Source organism: Leucoraja erinacea, chromosome 21, assembly GCF_028641065.1.
Source record: "Leucoraja erinacea ecotype New England chromosome 21, Leri_hhj_1, whole genome shotgun sequence".
Classification (NCBI taxonomy): Eukaryota; Metazoa; Chordata; class Chondrichthyes; order Rajiformes; family Rajidae; genus Leucoraja; species Leucoraja erinaceus.
The window spans coordinates 26,145,965-26,161,141 of NC_073397.1; positions in this window are offsets into that span (position 1 = coordinate 26,145,965).

Consider the following 15,177-nt stretch of genomic DNA (forward strand, 5'->3'; position numbering starts at 1 on the left):
AGGGCAGGTGAAAGCAGTTTCACTTTATACCGACACTAAAACTGTGCAGTACCTTTGGACTCAGGTTTCAAGTGGACTCCATAGTAAAGTGGCACTTCTGCAGGAAGGAGTCTCAAAGATTAATCACCTAGAAATCGTTCTGGACCCAAACCTGAATTAAAGAAAATAGATCTTAATCAACATATCCAGTATGAGTTATCAGGTTCTGCCTCTGTATATCCAGAAGGTTTGGTACATGCCCCACTCATCATTCTTTGATCTAGTCCTCTCACAAGGTGCCAGTCCCATCCCATACATACTCCCAAAGCCATTCACTTGTGAAGGTGAATTGAAGATAGATAGATAGATAGATCGATAGATAGATAGATCCTTTATTGTCATTCAGACCTTACGGTCTGAACGAAATTATGTTGCCTGCAGTCATACACAGAATCAATAATAACAAAACATACAATAAACACAAATTAAACATCCACCACAGTGAGTTCACCAAGCACATCCTCACTGTGATGGAGGCAAAGTCTTAGTTTCCATCTCTTCCCTCCTTGTTCTCCCTCTGCGCTGAGGCGGTCGATCCAGGCCGGAGATGCCGCTCTCCAGTCCAGCGGACCTCCGTGGTGATGTCGCCGCTGCCGAAAGCCAGAACGCCATCTCCGCTCCGAGACGGCCCGCCACAGCATCAGCTCCGGGCCGCCGCCCCAGCTCCAGGTCCTGCAGTCTCCGCACCGGGCCGCCGCCCCAGCTCCAGGTCCTGCAGTCTCCGCACCGGGCCGCTGCCCCATCTCCAGGCCGATGCCCCAGCTCCAGGTCGCTGCCCCAGCTCCGGGTCCTGCAGTCTCCGCACTGGGCCGCTGCCCCAGCTCCAGGCCGATGCCCTTGGAGCAAATAGGTCTTAACCTGAAACGTCACCTATCCATGTTCTCCAGAAATGCTGCTTGACCTCCTGAGGTGCTCCATCACTTTGTGTCCACTTGTTTAAGATGCTTATTAGATACAATAACAAAAGGAACTGGTGCAGTGTTTTCGAAAATGTGTCTCTGCTGTGCCGGAATGCTATAGACTGGATTTTAAATGTCGATGCACCACAACCAATTTTTAACCCATCATTCATAGCAATATAACATCTATGCAATTCACAAGCCCACAGAATAATTGTCTAACTCATAAATGGACCCACTGGCTATCATAAATCACTGCAATACTTTACTCAACAAAAAACCTCCTTTCAAACCGATTGTAGGTTGTCATCCGTTTCCCAAGTTCCAATTACTTGCTTATGCTTTGGTTGCTGATATTTATTGACTCCCTGCAGTCTGGACCCACTCATTCCATGATGGGCAGCTCTTTCTTGGACTTATTTCATGTCCAATATTTTGTTCAGGGGAATCTGACATACAGTTAATATTCTTTTATAAAAAGTTCTAAGATGGCACAGTAGTGCAGCGGTAGAGTTGCCAGAAACCCGGGTTTGATCCTGACTGCCGGTGCTGTCTGTGGGCTATTGTTCATGAATGATGAGATATGAATATTACATGTTATTCGTTTAGTTTAGAGATACATTGCGGAAACGGGGATATCGGTTCACCAAGTCCGCACTGACCAGCGATACCCGCACACTAATGCTATCATACACACACCAGGGATAATTTAGAATTTTAACAACCAATTAGCCTACAAATCTGTACATCTTTGGAATGTGGGTGGATACCAGAACTTACAGAGAAAACTCACACAGGTCATGGGGAGAACGTAAAACTCTGTACTGATGGCCAGATTGAACCTGGGTCTCTGGTGTTGGAAAGCAGTAACTCTACCATTGTGCCACCTGCCACCATTCCGTACCATGTTATATATTTGCTACATTTATGAATTAAAGTATATTTTTGAGGAGGATAAAGATTCTGCATTAAGAAAGAACAAATTTGTTTCATTCCAATTTTTGATGTTGGCCAATAATTTTTGCTAAAAATGCAGCTGTCGGGATCACTCTGAACTCGGTTAGACCACAAATAAATATGGTTGAATAAGCTGCTAAGAATCACCAGCGAGCCATTCTAGATGGGATGAAAATTGTAGGGTTTAAAACGGAGACAAACACTCATTTGGAGGGGAAGGGGTAATATCAGAGAAAGAAAAAAGGAGATGGGGTGGCACGGCGGTGCTGCGTTAGAGCTGCTGTCTTACAGCACCAAGGACCCAGGTTCGATCCCGACCATGGGTGCTGTCTGTACAGAGTTTGTACGTTCTCCCTGTGACCACATGGGTTTTCTCTGGGTGCTCCGGTTTCCAAAGACGTTTTCAACATCCCAAAGAACTACAGTTTGTTGGTTGATTGCCTTCAGTAAAAATTGCAAATTGTCCCTTGTGTGTAGGATAGTGTTAGGTTATGGAGATCGTTGGTCGGCACGGACTCGGTGGTCTGAAGGGCCTTTTTAAGCGCTGTATCTCTGAACTAAACTAAACTAAGATGTTCAAATTTGAATGCACAATGGCATTGGTTAAGTAATGAAGGGAAGCAGCCACACTGAAGCTTAAAAATAATTGCCTTGTGATATTTGAATTAGGAAAAGCAGAACACAAAGAACCACACCCTCAGCATTTTATGGCAATGTGATGAATATCAGCACATGATTAGTTATAACTCATTTTAAAATTCATACTTCATGTCAGTCTTTTTATGAGATTGCATAAACAAGCTTTCATTGTTGGTAAATTGCATTTCATTCACTGAATTAATTTTCAAAAGCAATGCTAATTGTCTTCGGGTTGAAAATTGTAAAGCTTTCCATTGCCTTTAATAAAATTACTTCCTCAGCTTAATTCTTCCAGTTTAGATCTTTATTTCTTTATTCTCTATTTACTAATTTCAGAACCTTGTAAGGTGCATCCTGGCACAACATGGGTTTTCCTACTGTAACGGACATAAATACACGAGTAGCACAAATGTGGAGTTTCCTAAATCTTTATAGACTCCAAATATAATCAACCATATACCCAATAACATCTTCTCAGAGAATACCTGCAGTTTAGTAGCAATATAATGAGGTGTTCCAGTCTGGATTCATCAGCCTTAACTTGCGATGGTTAAAGCCAAAGATCTGGTTAAAGCCATCCACAGCTTCAGAATCCGCTTTCTTGTAAGAAGTGCATCTTGGTAATAAATACATTCTCTATCCACATTCTAACAATTTTGCTTGCCCAAGCCCTGACTATGATGGTTGATGTTGGCAAATCCAATGTTTAAAGAGAATTGATATGTACCACACAAAACACTGGAGTAACTCAGCAGGACAGGTAGCATCTCTGGAGAGAAGGAATGTGTGACGTTTCGGGTCGAGACCCTTCTTCAGACATGTACTACTTGATATGTTTTACTTGTATTTCAAATACTGAAATAGCATTTCTTAGCTGAGGCTTTAGAAGACACTGGTCAGACTGCATTTGGAGTATTGTGAGCAGTTTTGGGCCCCATATCTGAGGAAGGATGTGCTCATACTGGAGAGGGTCCATAGGAGGTTTACGAGAATGGGTTAACATATGATGAGCTTTTGACGGCACTGGGCCTGTACTCGCTGGAGTTGAGAAGGACGTGGGGGGACTTCATTGAAACTGACCAAATAGTGAAAGGCCTGGAAAGAGTGAATGTGGAGAGGATGTTTCCACTAGTGGGAAAATCTATGACCAGGGCCCATAGCCTCAGAATAAAATAACATACTTTTAAAAAGAAGATGAGGGGAAATGTCTTTAGTCAGAGTTTGGTGAATCTGTGGAATTCATTGCCACAGAATGCTCTGGAAACCGTCAATGGCTATTTTTTTAGGCAGAGATTAACAGATTCTTGATTAGTAAGGATGTCTGGTGTTATGGGGAGGAGGCAGGAAAATGGGGTTGAGAGGGAAAGATAGATCAGCCATGATTGAATGGCCAAGTAGACTTGATGGGCCAAATGGCCTAATTCTGCTCCAATAACTTATGTACTTACGAAGTATGGGCACCAGTAATACTCGATTCATCAGTCTTCAAGATATAACTCAAACCAGCAGTGTTCCATAAATAATCCACTCATCTAATCCAAAGAAGATTGCCACTGGTTTTGTGTTGATACAAGGGTGATTTTGATCCTTCGTCTATGGTGTGGCAAGTAATGCAACTCATCATAAGAAATGTAATGCGTTTGCATTATCCTGATGACTGCATCATATTTAATGAACAATGATCCCATCAATTAAAGATGCTGAAGTTCATAAGTAATGAAGTGGTTCTTTATGACTATACCCTATCATCAAATCCTGATTGAAGTATCAAATTATTTTAATATGAGCTTCAGGTTTAATATATTGACTTCAGCAAAGACTTTCAAAGCAGTTATCATTCAAACCAATATTTCCTCAATTCTACACAACATTTAATCCAAACCAGCTACATACACCCGTGGGCTAAAATTTTAAAACAAAAACAGCTATCTTTATTTAATTTTCTTCACCTTCAGTCTTCACCAATTATGCAGAAAACTATTATACAGATAATTGCTGGCTTTACCTTGCACTAAACATTATTCCCTTATGGTCAGAACTGAACGAGGAGGAGGACACAAATGCAGGCTCGGTCACAGGGCAGATCAGTTTTCAGAGTTTAATCGGTCCAAGTCGGTACACAGGTAAGCAAAAACGGAGGCAACAGTACAATCAAGGAGCAGGCAAAAACAGTGGTCGAAAAACAGGCAATGGTCGAGATAACAAGGTCAAAAGATTTCTAGAGCTGGCACGAGGTGATACGAAGTAACATACACAACGAACTGACAATGAGAACTAAAACACGAAGGGCTTAAATACAGACTAGCAGGGGATAACGAGACACAGGTGAAACACATCAGGGCGGGGCCAACAATCACATGAGGGTAAACAACCTGACAGGAAATGGGACCTGAAACAAGAGGAGATGTGGGACACCAAAAATAAAACAAGAATGCAAACTCTAATACTAATAACCAATAAGAAACAGAAACTAGATCAAATGCGAGACCTGACACTTATCATGTATTTATACACTGTAAATGGCTCGATTGTAATCATGTATTGTCTTTCCTCTGACTGGATAGAACGCAACAAAAGCTTTTCATTGTACCTTAGTACATGTGACAATAAACTAAACTGTAACTGGACTTCATTTTTTTTCTTGGATTGTGACCCTTATTTCTAATGATGGTGAATCATTACAGGCCATTCTGTATTGCCAACCATCATGGATTCTTATAGTTGTCTGTCACTTTGAGAGGGAAATTATTTGAACAGTGAGCTTTCAGCCTTTATCATAGAAAGTACCAAAATAATTTATTTCAGGCTTCTTCAAAGCCAGCCACTTTCAGATATTTCACTCGTCTAACTGTATAAACGTGGACCAAGGGCAATATCTGCAGCATTACAGCATTTCTCCCATATGTATGATCATAGGAAGCAGTGTAAGTGAAAGCCTCCATAATAGATGCTGAAGCTTGTTGATCATGAGCTAAAGTATTCATATTTGACAACAATAGTCTTGGTAATTTTTTCCTGATTAGTGTTAGTTTTCATTATTTTAGTAATTACATTTTGTTTTGCATTTTGCTCACAATGCCTTCTAAACATAAGTAAAGTAACTTGAGCGAATTTAAACATACTTATCTTGACTAAAATGTTTTATTGAAAACTGGGTCTTAGGAGCCACTAGGATCTCCTTCTGGTCTTTGCTGTTTGAGGAAAGAAGAGACCAGAAGAGAAAAGAAGAGACTATTAAGGCAGCATGGTGGCGCAATGGTAGAGTTGCTGCCTTACTGCGCCAGAGACACAGGTTCGATCCTGACTAATGCTGTTGTCTGTATGGAGTTTGTATGTTCTCCCCGTGACCTGAGTAGTTTTTCATCAGGTGCTCTGGTTATCTCCCATACTCCAAAGACGTACAGGTTTGTAGTCCCTAGTGTGTGTAAGACAGTGTTAGTGTACGGGAATCACTGGTCGGCACAGACTCGATGGGCCGAAGGGTCTGTTTCCACGCTGTATCTCTAACCAAAAAAAACTAAATTAAAGCAGAGAAGGATGAAGGACCCAGCATAGGCACAGCAGAGAGAAAGAACATTGCCCTACTCTCCACAGCTCATGACCACATCCCCAGGTAAACTACTTCACTTTGACCCATGGCGATGTTTTCAAAAGGTTGCAATTCCCTTGTTAAGCAATAACTGAGGTTGTAATAGCTGTAAGATGATTGCATTCAAATCTCATAACTATGATCAAAGTCTATTGTCAAATGAGTCCCACCTGTCCAGTGCAATTTTGGCATCAAACTTAATTTGATCGTTTGGCTAACATGAATTTCTCTTTTACAGTGTATACAACTGTTATTTGTAGTTCAAATTGTCTCTCTTTCAAATTACTCTTCCTACAATAATTAAAAGCAGAAAGTGTTGAGAATACATGGTGGGTCAAGAAGCATCTTTGGAGAGAGTTGACATTTGTGTTGGATCAATGATACTTCATCAACAATTAAAACATTCTTCCATCATGCCCCAATGTGTATCTCTATAGTGATGGAAACATTGAACTAACAACATTTAAACTGGGAAAATACAAAACTGCCAATGGTGCTAATCTGAAAGAAAAACAGCAAATACCCAGTGGGTTAGGCAGCAGTGGTGAAGAGAGAAACAGCATTAAGATTTCATACCGATAACCTTGCATTAGAATGTAATTTTTTTTTAAATCCTGATGACTAACAATCACCTAAAATTCAATCATCTCTCCTCAGATAGTATCTTATTCACTGAGTACTACCAACAGTTTTTTGGTTGTTTTTATTTCACACGTTTATACTTCCACTAATTACTGATATGGTATCCAATGATTTGAGTTAGAAACTCAAATATCGCTCCAGACATGTGACCAAGATAATCCTGGTCCTCATTTTTAAATCCTGCCACCCAGCTTCCCAAGCCATTGTCTTTTAGGAAGAAATAAACCGCTGGCAACAAAAAAAAGGACAGAGGTTTAACATGATGGAGGGTTACGATGTGATATACGCCTCTGTACAGCTATGGCAGAGAAGGTGTCTGAGGCTATTAAAAATTCATAGAAGAATTAGACATAATCAACCAGAATTGGATGATATAATCCTGTTGTAGCTAAACCACCTTTTCATAATGGTTCTCCATAGTTTCTACGATTTGTACTGCATTTCTGAGTCCTACGATCCTACAAGACTTTTAACAATTTCTCAACCTGCTGCACCACTCTCAAAAATGTATCAACAAAATCACAGGTTTTTGTGGCTGTGTAACTCCTCAAGAATTTCACAGTTAGTTATATTACCTCTCCATGTTCTTTCCACTGAAGTGTATCACATCAGACTTTACTTCACTAAATTTAATCTGGGATGTGTCTACACATCTCATTGTTGCTCCTCATATCCATATATAAATATCAAGTTCTCTCATTTTGGTGGTTACCCTTGATGCCTCATTCAGAGGAGCGGTTTACATCTGTTATCATAGGTTTCTAAGTTAAAGTAAGCTAGTGATTTTAACTGCCGACCAATTCAATTTATACTGTGAAGGCAGAATTAATATTGAATTCATCTTACAATCGTAGTCATACAGAACGGAAACAGCCCCTTCAGGCCAACTCATCCATGCCGACCAAGGTGCCCAATCTAAGCTAGTACCATTTGCCAACAAAAATGGACTTCAAGTACTGGAGTAACTCAGCAGGTCAGGCAGCATTGATAGAGATCATGAGTAGACAATCTTTTTGGTCAGGCTCTTTTTCAGATGTCTGCCCATTTTTGCCTACATTCCTCTCAATCTTTCCAATCTTGAAAAAATCATCCACGCATTCATCTTTTCCCGCCTTGACAATTGCAACTCCCTATACACTGGCATCAGCCAATCATCCATGTCCCGTCTGCAATTGGTCCAAAACGCCGCAGCAAGGCATCTGACGGGTACCCGTAAAATGGACCACATCACCCCGATCCTGGCCTCTCTCCACTGGCTCCCAGTACGGTATAGAATCAACTTCAAGCTCCTCTTATATGTTTACAAAGCCCTTAACGGGGCTTGCCCCCCCTCTATCAAAAATCTTCTAACCAACCATTCTACCTCCAGGTCCCTCAGGTTGGCTGACTTGGGGCTACTGGCTATCCCGCGGTCTAGGTTTAAGCTCAGGTGTGACTGCGCTTTTGCGGTTACAGCACCTAAACCGTGGAATAGCATCCCGCTCTTCATCAGAACTGGCCCCATCATCAACTCCTTTAAGTCACGACTCAAAACCTATTTCTACTCCCAAGCATTTTTGAGCCCCTCTGAGGGGGTGCTGTAAACAGTTTATGTATGCATTGTTGGGTCTGTCTACCATTGTATGTATCAAATTAGTACCTGCACTGATGTGAAGCACTTAGGTAAACGTGAGTTGTTTTTAAACGTGCTATACTGCCGACGTCAGTGAGAGGTACGGACAGGGGTTTCTGCGGCAACAGACGGGATTCGAGGATGGTGTGCTGCCTCCCTGGTGCCAGGATCCAGGATGTCACGGACAGAGTGCAGAAAATCCTCAAGGGCGAAGGTGAACAGCCGCAAGTGGTAGTGCATGTCGGCACAAATGATGTCGGAAAGAAGGGGATTAATATTCTGCATCGTGACTTTAGGTAGCTCGGAAAAGTGCTGAAAAGCAGGACCTCCAGGGTGGTTATCTCCGGTTTGCTTCCAGTTCCTCATGCTGTTGAGAGCAGGAATAGGGAGATACAGGACCTGAATGTGTGGCTGAGGAACTGGTGCAGAGGGCAGGGATTTAGATTCTTAGACCACTGGGATCTGTTTTGGAGTAAGGGGGAACTGTACAAAAGGGACGGATTGCACCTTAACAGTAGGGGCACCAGCATTCTGGCAGGCAGGTTTGCCACGGCTACACGGGTGGTTTTAAACTAAATAAGGGGAGGGGGGTGTCAAATGGAATAGTCAAAAATGGAGTTAAAGTGAAAGAGAGTAAAGGGATAGTTAATGACCACAGAATTAACAGGAAAGAAAGCTCACAAATGGATAGGAGAGTATGGCCAAGTGTAATAGGGATTGATGTGAAAGGTGAGATGCGTAAGGAATTAAAAGTATTGTATATGAATGCGCAAAGTATAAGAAGTAAAGTAGATGAGCTTGAGGCTCAGTGAGAGGTTGGCAGATATGACATTGTGAGGATTACTGAGACGTGGCTGCAGGAGGATCGGGCCTGGGAACTTAATATTCAGGGTTATACATCCTATAAAAGGACAGGCAGGCGGGCAGAGGAGGGGGGGGGTTTGGGTGGGTAGCTCTGCTGGTGAGGGATGGAATTCAGTCCCTTGCGAAGGAAGACATAGGGACTGACGAGGTAGAGTCACTGTGGATTAAGTTGCGGAATTGTAAAGGCAAGAAGACATTAATTGGTGTTATCTACAGACCCCAAATAGTAGCCCGGATGTAGGGTGTAAGTTGCAGCAGGAGTTAAAACTGGCATGTAACAAAGGTAATGCCACTGTGGTGATGGGGGATTTCAATATTCAGGTAGATTCGGAAAATCAGGTTGGTTCAGGACCCCAAGAAAGAGAGTTTGTAGAGTGCCTCCGAGATGGATTCTTACAGCAGCTTGTAATGGAGCCGACCAGAGAAAAGGCAATTCTGGATTTAGTGTTGTCTAATGAACCAGATTTGATAAGAGAACTCGAGGTAAAGGAACTGCTTGGAGGTAGTGATCATAATATGATTAGTTTTAATCTGAAATTTGAGAAGGAGAAGGTTAAATCGGAAGAGGCAATGATGCAGTTGAACAAAGGGGACTGTGAAGCAATGAGAGAGGAGCTGGCTAAGGTAGACTGAAAAGGGATTCTAGCAGGAATGACGGTGGAACAGCAACAGGCATGGGTTATTGATTTGGGATGATCAGCCATGATCATAATGAATGGCGGTGCTGGCTCAAAGGGCCGAATGGCCTCCTCCTGCACCTATTTTCTATGTTTCTATACACATACTTTATTATTATTATTATTATTATTATTATTATTATTATTATTATTATTATTATTATTATTATTATTATTATTATCCATGTAAATGTCTAAATGTATTATGCAATATGTACATGGGAGGAAAGAACAATATATAGAATGTACTTGAGAATGGTTCAGGGCATAATTATATATATGTATATATATATATAAATGTAAGAGAATACATTGACTGTGCTCCCATAACATTTTGCACAGCACTCCCACCCCACTCATTAAAGATTAGAATGAGAAAATAAATGCAGCAAAGCTTCATCAGTCTATAAAACATGTCCAGAGCAATCCACTAAAATTTTACTTTTTGTTAATTGTTCTTCATCAAGCAGAGAGCAAATGAGAAGGGCAGGCTTGCAAAGGTTCCATTCAGGGGAGTCTGGACCGCGATGATTTCTTTTATAAAAAGGTATTGATTTTAAATATGTCTCTGTTACTTCCAGATAGAGTACAAAAGCAATGAGTTGAGCTCTGGTTTAGACATTCATTCTTCATATACAACGGACATTGCAATACTTCAGTATGTCATGAGAAATGTTTTCCAGACCCCCAGGCTCAATTTTTTAAAGTTTGCTGTAAACTATTACTTCCGATATGTGCAATGTTTGCAATGTATATGTAAATCATCATTGCAAGCTCAGCAATAAACAAATAAAATGCCAAAAATATACTAAAGTCTGATAAGGATTTGCAGCGACAGATATATAAGAATGTAAGGGGCATTGCTTTCAACAACCATTTACTCCTGGTTATCTATGCATTTTACTCGACTTCTGAAATTCAGTTCTACTGAAATCAATAGACCCAAATTTCAGAAGCAAAGTTCAACACACAGCCACTATTTTATCAGCTGCTAAGCACTTGTGGTCAAGGACAAAATTCTATCCTCTGTCTTTTACCTTGCATTTCTACATTAATCAGAGGTTTCATGTGAAAAAAGGTGGTACTTTGCTGTAAAAATGCAAAAGATTGTCTTTATCTCCTGATGATTGCGAAATAAATGTTTAATACCACAGATTACAAATTAAATAATTGAATACAAAGGAAAATAACTTTAAACTGCAGCCAAATAATTGCCTTTTATTACCAAACCAGAATCCTGAAAGGGTTAAAATGATAAGCCGATTAAAAAAAAAAAAAATCTGTGCATCAATGTTGCAGGTCAGAATGTGCAGGTCATGACTATATCTGCCACTGCACACTGTGACAACGTCAACTATTCCCAGGTCTGCAGCAGCACGGATCAGATGCAAAGAGGAGCATCTCTGCTTTACCTTGACAGAGCTTGGTCCTCAGCCTCAAAGCAGTACCCTACTGCCGCAGTGTGCATGTTCCACTCCCCGCACTGTCTGTCCTCGTGGCCTTTCCGCACAAGATTGCTGAATTAGCACTTTCAGGAGCATTCCATCCTAATTAAAGTATAGACCATTATAACAGTTTGAAAGTAAATAATTAGTGAAATTCCGCAGTGCCATTCTTACTGTGGAAGCTGCCTCAGTCCAAATGTTATCTCTGCAGCATTTGCTTGCACTCGTTAGCTTTTGGAGCAACACAGAGTGGGGGTCAGGGCTTATTTGGCAACTTCATCTTTGCCAAGGGGTCTTTACTAACACTAGGCTACTCTTGCAGGATTATGTTGCAAGACATCTGATTTGTGTCATGGCTTTCAAGCCAAATTATGAATATTAATTATTTAGATGTGTGCTTCTCTGCATTATTTTTTAATTATCCTTTCAAAACTAATGAATGCCCATTCTCAAGTTAAGTGCCTTGGGGGAACAGAGTACAAATAGATTTTATTAAAACAATTCTGGGGATTTTTTCTGCATTTTCATGGTGCCAAAGGTACTAAATTTCCGGTAGCTTTGTACTTTGGTTTCCTGTCTGGAGTCCTGAAAGAGATTCATCAACTCCTTTATCTTTTCATGTGGTTTCCTTGAACAGTCTAATGTTTTAATTATTAAGTAAAAAATGGGTGCCTATGAAGAAATGCCCAACAATGCTTCCTTTTGCACTGAAAAGTCAGAATAACATTAAAGTTGCAGCTTTGCTTTCTAAAACTTCTGAAAACAATTTGCTGATGATGTTATCGAGGCAATTGGAGGAATGTTTGCAATATTTGTTTTAGTGTTTCTGCCCCTATGAGTTATTTCTTGTAGATGCAGATAATGACATTATAAATCTTACTCTCAGGCAATTACTAAATGCTGGCACAGCCTATTCCCCACTGGGTGATAGTTTCAGCCTGTCTACATATTACAGCTACACTTGCCTTGGTCATTAAGAACTAATCTTGGATTTATGGCAAGTCCTTAAAGTTCACAGCACTTTAATAATAAAAAGCAAAAAAAGAAATAGCGGGCAGGTGGTTACAATAGGATGTAACAATGAACATCATTTCTGGTTCCAGTGGGACAGACTGTAATATGTTTAGAAAATTGTTGCACATGAATCTAAAGACCCATTTACAAAGACATCAAGAGTAAATTTGGATTGACTTTAGCCAAATTATCTGACTTTAGTTCAGATGCTTCCGCCGTTTCTTTGGGAGGTGGGATGACCCATGGGGAGTTTGAATCTAATCTAAAAGGATGACACAAATGCAGAGCACATGCATCACTATAACCCACACAGTGCACGTAAGCAGAGAGCATTTTGAGATATGCTGTGCTTCGTTCTGTTTCCTGCCGTTGCACGGGGAAGTCTGGAAATAAGCAGAGCGAGTTTTAATATGACTTTTCTCATAAAGCACATTTCATTCAGCCCCGAATCCAAATTAGCCTGGGATACATCATTCAGATACTGCGGTTTAACGTAAATGATTCATTTTGATTAAATCTAAATAAAATCTGTCTCTGGAAATGATCCTGAAAGGAATGCTCTAAGCCTGTCATCCAAAGGATATGTGTCAGCAGATATTGATGCAAAAGATTAAGAATGCAGAGAAGGAGAACAGAGCTGCAAATTGCTTGATACCAGTGCTAAAAGTTGTTTGCCTTGAGATGCTTCTTGAATGCATACGTGGCATGAATATTTAAACATTGAAAATCAGATTCTTGACCTGACTTTTGCATAGCAATCACATTATACAATTTGTTATCAAATGGATTTGGATGTTGGTGATCTCTTTGTTCTGACTGCCACCTAAACACTGTCAATACTCTGAGTGAGAGCTTTTATTGGTTTGATCAACTCTCTGAGTGCAAGGTCGCAGTCTTTTGTTCTGCTTTCCAGTGTGTTCAAAGACATACCAAAACTCAGCATGGCAACGCTCCCATTTGCATACATCCTATCATCAATGTAATAATGATGGTTTATCACGCAATGTTTTTTGAAGCAATAGAACAATAACATTCCCACTTAACCAAATGGCTGGACTCTCAGCAGTTGACTAACTACAAGCCTTGAATAAATCTAAGGCAGGAACAATCTCCGTATTCTCTGTTTCTCCGTATTCCCGACTGATTGATAAATTAAACTGGGATACTTCTGTTCAAGAGATCTTTGAAGGACATGTTCACATCATGTGGCCTGTGATGACATGGAATCATGTGGTCTATGATGACGCTCCTATTGAGTATGTCTATTGGTTAGAAAGCATATGTACATAGAAACTGACATTCAATTTATCATCAACAATTTATTGCCTGTCAGCAAGAATTTACCATTTAGAAAGTGATTACATAGGAAATCAAAGCACACAATGGAAATAACAGACCCGCTGCAAACTTTGAAGTATTGTGCGTCTTATTTTCCACACTTTGTTAATTTTGGTAATGAAATGAACATGATGGTAATGAAATGAACATGACTTAAGACGTTGCAATGCCCCCAAAAAAAAGCTCGACATTGTTCAATATTCCTGTCCCTTAAAAATAGAAATTAAAGCATTCAATGTATTAGCACAAAGTAGGTGAAAATACCATGTGGTATCTTAATGTGGAGCCAGTGTGTGGTGAACCAATCTACGTTGTCACTCCCCCACAGCGAACAAAGAACCATTCTACATTTCCTTGGTCATCGTCTGCTTTGATCTCTCATTTTCACACCTTGCCCTTCCATCTTTCTAGTTTCCCTCTCCTCTGACTCTCAGTCTGAAGAAGGGTCTCGACCCAAAAATGTCACCCATTCCTTCTCTCCAGAGATGCTGCCTGTCCCGCTGAGCTACTCCAACATTTTGTGTCTATCTTCGGTGTAAACTAGCATCTGCAGTTTCTTCCTACACTCGTGGGTTAAGATGTAGGTGAACATAGTTAAAAATGTATTGCACTCCATCGATGAGCAATGGTTAATACTGTCAGTAAAACCTTCATGTTGATGGATACTTTATTCCTAAGGAGTTGCAATGCTGCTTTCACCCTGAAACAACCCAACCTTCCTTACTTCATTGGAGCCATAAACATGCTCACAGGGTTGCTAATTGGTGGTAGTGTACACGCACTTCATACTTGGCTGATGACAGCAAGCACTGATCCAGGCAAAGAAGCCAAAGTGAGTCACAATGAAAGAAACCAGTTATGTCAATGAACAAGCTATTGCCATACACAGAATGTACTTCAAGTGTTTGGGCAGATCTAGAAGCACTCTTTATTACTCATCAGCCAAGTTTACAGTGTATGCTACTCTGCACGATATTGGACAGCCTTTCAGCATTAGCCAGTAGCATTGCCATCTGGAAAGCAATGGATTATGTTACTGCTGAAATATTTAGTTAGCCACTACTACGGGACATATGCAACAACCTCATCCAAGGAAACTCTTGATTTATTGTAAGATTGCACCACACTCACTGACATAAAGCAATCCAGCTAATACTGTGACTACTTTCTGCACATCCTCCACTGATACCCTCAATTCAACCCTCCTCATTCATTAACAAACAATGGAAAAGCCAATTTATCCGAAAAAACAATAAAAAAAATGAACAGTACAGAAAGTGCCAAGGGATAAGTTAAAAGTTCAATCAATGAATCGACACTCAACAGTATAATATATTCTAATATATCCATATGTTTTTCCTCACGTAATTGCTAAGTTTTACATGTTGTTTCCGCACTGCTCCCAGATGGTGCAACATGTCTGTTCGAGGTAGATGGCTTGACAGGAAGACAAATTTTGGGA